Here is a 6,093-nt window from a genome sequence, read left to right as displayed (position 1 = left end):
GGCGAGCCACCGGAGCGGCGGCGGCTGGTGTGTAGCGGCAGTGACGGCGCTGCAGAAAGTCGGGTCAGAGGGGGGGGAGGCGCGGGCGGCTCCGGGGAGCCACGTCCAGGGAGAGAGTGGAGCTGAGCGACGACGCCGGTGAGCGCAGCAGCGGGCGGATGCACGAGCAGGAGCGGCGACGGGGAGTGTCAGTGCGAGCGCGCGTTGCCAACCGCGGTCGGGCACGGCAAGGAACGGGCAGGGGGCGCAGCGAGGCGAAGCAGAGGCCGTGGTGCACGGCGGGGTGGCCGTGGGCACCAGGCCGCGGGGAAGGCTATGGGGCGAGGGTCGGGCGGAGCTGCGGGAGCACGCGGGCGAGCGAGTCCCGTCGAGGATGATTCCGGCGCGGGGTCAGAGAGGGAGATGGGGGTGGCGCTCACAAGGGGTTGCAGGGGACTAGGCAGCGAGGCGCGAGGAGGAAGACGGGGACGTCGGCGACGTAGGGGAGGCAGTCCCGCGAGGTGGTCTCCTGCGACGGCGTCGAGCGAAGAGGACGGCAGCGTCGGGCGCGTGGAGGTCGTTCGGGGAGGATTGGTGGAACGAGGCGGCGGCGATGGCGTTCCGGCGACGGAGTGGTGGGGCAGGGCAGCCCGGTGACGATGGGGCGGCGTCGGGCCCCGGCATCGGGCTTGGGGGCAACGGGATCGGGGCGACATGTGTTGGGGCAACCCCGATCCAGATCGTGCGGGGGGGGAGGAGAGTGGGGATCGTGGGGAAGGGGGTTAGGGTTTCGGTGCCCCCCGGGAGGGGTTAATGGCCTGGGTCTGGGCCGGCCTAGACAACCTGGTGGCCAGCTGGGCCGTTTGGCCCAGCGGGTGGGAGAGGGGTCCTATTGATGCCTTTTCTTTTTTTCTTTTTTTTGTTTGCAAAATGTTTAGCATCTAAATGGTATTTATAAAATATGGGAGCTAGCTTATAAGTTGTAGTGCATCAGATCCTTGCACCAAAAACTAGTTTGGGTGAAATACTAATTCATAGTAAATTTAGATTAATTAAAAGGTTATTAAATGTTGTTGCTTGCCAAAGTTTGAGGTTGTTAGGGTCACTTAACTAATCCATTTAAGTTTAGTTACAATTTTAGAATTGCTTCAGAATTATTTGTTACTTAATGAACATTTTAGTTTTCAATCTTGACAACTTTTATTTTCCACTTTAAATTTAATTGAAGTTTGAATTAGGAGTTTGAAAAGAAATGTGATTCCAATGTGATCAAGCCCTGTTTAGCAACATGATTAGCTTAATCACAAAGGGTTATTGTAGCATGATTCTCGGGGTGTTACATAATGATGCCCGCCCGCCTAGCCGTTGGAACCGGCAGTAAAGGTCACATTAGTGCCGGCTCAAATTCAAACCGGCACTAATGTGCTTCACATTTGACCCTTTTTCTACTAGTGTCTTGTCCACATAATCCTTGTGAACTGTCCTGTAGTCCACATCAAGCGAGTCGAGGTAAAGGAGTTTCAAAAAAGAAAGAACACATGTAAGTTGCAAAAAACCTATCCAGCTTAAGGGTGAAAGAAAGAACGCAATGAACCGAAGGGGGGAGGTCTAGATCATTTTACTACTAGGTGAAAAAGACAACAACATATTGTGTTAATCTTGTCTCCAAAACCCATGAAAGAAAGCCTAAGTTGTTCGACGACAAACTGGCAAACAATTCACAATCTCACATGGATTCAGCGCAACCGAGTATGCGCACGGGGACACCTTCAAGCTGGTGGTCGGTGCAAGAAAACAACTGTAAACAACGACAAGCCAGGCACTTAAGAACTTATCATCAGCAACAACTCCCATCTCCTTTATCATTTCACACTACTTGGTCACTGTTGGCGCGGGCCTTGTGGGGATGTTGTACATCTCATTGAACAACCTAACTATGTCTGGCTCCACTTCATACACAACCTTCTTCTGCCCCCTTGGCAAGCCCCAAATTCTTTCTACACTTGCTGCATCAACTAGGATCTTCCCCCTATCTGGGATAACAAGCTGTGACAACTCTGGGCCATAACACTTCATGAAAAACTTGACAACATCTCCTGTCGGCGTTGTTTGGATAGTGAAGATTAGCGATGGGAATATAGAAAATGAGTTTTAGCCGATTTCTAGGAAAACCCGTTTTACGTCCGTTTTTACGAATAACCAGTTTACAAATAACTATGTTTGGTATGGAAATTTGGAAAACTGGTCGGCCCAGTTCCTTGTTTGGATGCACACGACTACTAGCTGCTCCAATTACTATTCTCCTCCCGTGAGTGACTCACTTTCCCCAAATCGCACACCATGGCCTCATCCATCCAAGCTCGTTGAGCTGCTACTGCCCTCCGATTCCTCCTCCGCTCGCTCACACCGCTGCTCCCTCGTCTTGCTCGTGGAAGAATCCGCTCGCGGACGCCGGTACGGCGCGCCTCCACCGTCCTGGACACCAGTTGCTGCTGGACTCCCAGGTCGCCAGGTACATGCCGCCGCGCCCGGACGCCTACTACTGCGCGCCTCCGCCCCTGGATGTTGGTTTCTGCTCACCTCCCCTCCCCTGGACGGCTAGGTCCCCAGGTGTACTCCGTTTCATCGACCGTCGACCCCACACAAGCTGTACCTAGCGAGCGGTCCTGCTTCAAGTCAACACATATGCCTGCCTCCCCTCCATACCGGCCGTGCAGGCTGCACCGACATCAGCCTGTATCGGCGGCGCCGGGGGCAGCAGGCAGCTATAGCGGATAGGGATTCAAAGCTAGCGGATGGGGATTCAGAGGAGCAGGTATGTTTGATTATTATTTTCAAGTTTTGTACTAGTAAATTAACATGAACTACATCATGCACTTGACGAGAGAAGCTACAGTTATCTCCCTTTTTGGTTTCTTAGCATGTTTTCATGGTCTACGTCACGCACTTGCGAAGAGTATACTACTTCATAACTGACAGGACTTAGCAATTAGCTACATATCTACTTGGTCCATTGAAGAACCTGGTGCGTAGGTACAAGGGGAACACTTGAATGTCACATAAAAATGCACCAATTTGAAGTAGTTTATTGGTTGCTTTACTTCCTGAAAAGATTGGTAGACAATAACATTTCATCTTGTAGCTCCAGATAGAGAGGGAGAGGCAGAGGGTGAGAGAGATAGAGAGATAGAGAGATAGAGCATATAAGCCTATAAAAGAATGGGAAGTTCATGTCCATATAAGGAATTAAAAGTTGCAAAAATAATTATGCAGATATATCTGCAATTGAAGATGGAAAACAAATATTACAGTATTTAATCATCTTCTGGTAGAGAACTACGTTGTTGATGTTTAGTCCACAACTCTCGGGCGATGGCAGCACGAACTCTCTCACCAGCAACTCTATCATCTTCTGTTGCTTGCCCATGAACTTGTTGATCACCATGGTCAGTATTTTGTTCTGTTTCCCCATGCTCATAAAGCTCGAATAACTCATCAGGATGATTAACCTTCCTTATGAAGTTGTGGATAATGCAACAAGTCATAACAATTTTCACTTGAGTTCTGTATGGATAAGGAATTTCTCCTTTCCTACTTAGAATTGGAAAACGAGCTTTTAGAACACCAATAGTTCGTTCAACAACATTCCGCAACTGTGCATGTAGATGGTTGAACAAGTCCTTCTCACTAGTATATCGCCGATTACTTCCACGAAAAGAAGCAATATGATAGCGATCTCCACGATACGGGGCAATAGATCTTGGAGTATTTGCGTAGCCTGAATCAACAAGGTAAAATTTACCTGCACATTAATTTCATATCAAACTCAGCATCTTTATATATATATTGTAGATACACAAATAATTGTACTTTACCTTCAGGAACAACTAAACCCCCACTAGTCACAGCCCATCTTAGAACAACTTGATCCGATGCAGAACCCTCCCATCCAGCAGCTACATAAGAGAATGTCATGTCAAATGACACTACTGCCATTACATTTTGAGACGGATAACCATGTCTGTTTCTATAAGGAGTTTGCTTATCAAGCCTGACTTTTGCCTCAATATGTGTCCCATCAATTGCTCCTAGGTAGTTCTGTTGGGATTTTTTGTTAGTCAAAAAATAAAGTTTAAATGGTGTCGACCTTCTATTTATGAAATCATATGTAAAAGAGTATCTGCTTCTAATAGCAAACATACCTTGAAATATGGGTAGAATCTTGCGTCACCCAATATTTTTTATGGGACTTGATTGCGTGAATCTGTTATGCAAACATCACGCAAACCATTTATGGCGTCTAAAACTTTGTTGAAGTGTCGGCTGATTGGTTCGCCAGAATGCTGATATCTATCTTGGATGACATGGTTTCTAACATTGTGAGCAATTGTATGTGGAAACATGAGTAGTTGTTCGTCCACTGTCATTCGATTTGTATCCTTAAGTAACTTCCTTTCTCACAAAGCATCCCGCAACAAGTAGAATGTGTGCTTCTCAAGACGAAATTGTTCATAAAATCTAACTGGATGTCCCTCTAAAAACTCTATCGTTTTCTGAGAACCAGTTAATATAGAAGTGTTACGGGGTGTTCTAAATAACCATGTGAACAACACATCGCGAAACAAGGACACCGCAGAAAAGTTATTAATAAGCACTTGCTCGGAATCAGAAAGTTCATCATCTGGCACATCCGAAATGTTCATAGATCCCTGCACGATTTGCATAGTTGACCATATCATCTCTGGATAAATGTTTTAAAATGTAATAGTGCTGAACCGAACAATGAACAATACCAAACTGAAAACAATATTTATTACTTCACACAAACTAACAAAATATAAGTGAAATTGTTTTCTGAATCTTGTAAAGTGCGACAACGACTGAAATAAAATACTATGCTCAAAGGTGTATTACAAAAATTCTAAGGATCAAGAATCCAGAGCTTCCGCGTCTCTTCATCCATCTCAATGCAAATGGCCCATTTATCACCGTCTGTAAATGCCTTTACCGCTTTTAGTTTCTCATTGGGATCTAGATTACTCATACTATTTAGTATTGCCAGACAAGATTTAACCAAGTAAGCTTTAGTTTGTTGTGCTACTGTTTTCTTTGCTTCGGCAATGCTAAGTGATGCATCTGCAAGGCGATCAATTGCTATTATGGCATCATCGGCTGTCCGTTTTTGTCCTCTTGCAGTTTCCTTGGATCCACTTCCAGGGGACTTCTTTTTTTCTGGCTCAATGGTAGTTGACTTCTTGGTGAAGACACCAGGGGAAGCATTGATTTCATCAGAATCAATGTCATGTACTTCAACTTCCGTATTGAGATCAATTTGTGAAGATTTGGTCGTACATGCACCATCTTTTCCTTTGCTAGATACAGCACCAGCTCCAGATGCTGTTGAACTAGCACATATGGCTTGAAGATCTATCCAACTAGGCCACACCTTATCTAGATATTCTTGGATAGCCTTATCCTTCTGCAAGTTGTTTAATGTTTTTGTTAATAATAGGATATGGAAACTTTAGATGAATTCTACTTGAACAAACTTACCTTAATTAGTTCTTCCCAAATATCTTCTGGAGCTTTTATCATTTTGTCATCGTCATCCCAACCAAATCCCGTGAGTTTTAGAAGTCTGTCCATGGTGCTGTAGCAACTCCTGTAGTACTTATGACGATTTTTCAGTTGTTGTAATTCAAGTTTTTCTACCCTTGAATCATTGAATTGTTCTAAGATATCACGCCATGCTTTCTTTGTGTAACATGTTCCTTCTTTTCCTCCATGTAGGCTTTGATCTTTTAATATATTCAGCAGTATTTTGTCCTCTGAAGATTTCCATACATGGCACTTAGCTTTATCTGTGTTTTCCTTCTTAAATTTTTTTCCTTCTCATCATCCATATTTTTCTACAAAGGGGATACAAGAAGCAATAATGGAAGATGAGTCATTTGGTTCAAAAGGAATAAATCTACAAAGTGGAAGAAAATGAGCATGCCACTAATCTTTTGTCGCTTGTCTGTCTAACGGGATGTTCACATCCCTTATCAGTTATTTTCCTAGGTTGCTGCCAAGATCTTTAATTTGCTATTAAATCTGGTCTCGCTTGCCCCA

General features: G+C 45.1%; 1 pseudogene; it reads right to left on the bottom strand.

Moving 5' to 3' along the window:
- Positions 1-3,293: 3,293 nt before the first annotated feature.
- LOC123056998 (uncharacterized) lies at positions 3,294-5,882 on the bottom strand (annotated as a pseudogene).
- Positions 5,883-6,093: the final 211 nt, after the last annotated feature.

This window comes from Triticum aestivum, chromosome 3A (genome assembly GCF_018294505.1).
Source record: "Triticum aestivum cultivar Chinese Spring chromosome 3A, IWGSC CS RefSeq v2.1, whole genome shotgun sequence".
Taxonomy (NCBI): domain Eukaryota; kingdom Viridiplantae; phylum Streptophyta; class Magnoliopsida; order Poales; family Poaceae; genus Triticum; species Triticum aestivum.
The sequence above is the reverse complement of the archived record's forward strand: the minus strand, read 5'-3'. Positions and strand labels throughout refer to the sequence as shown.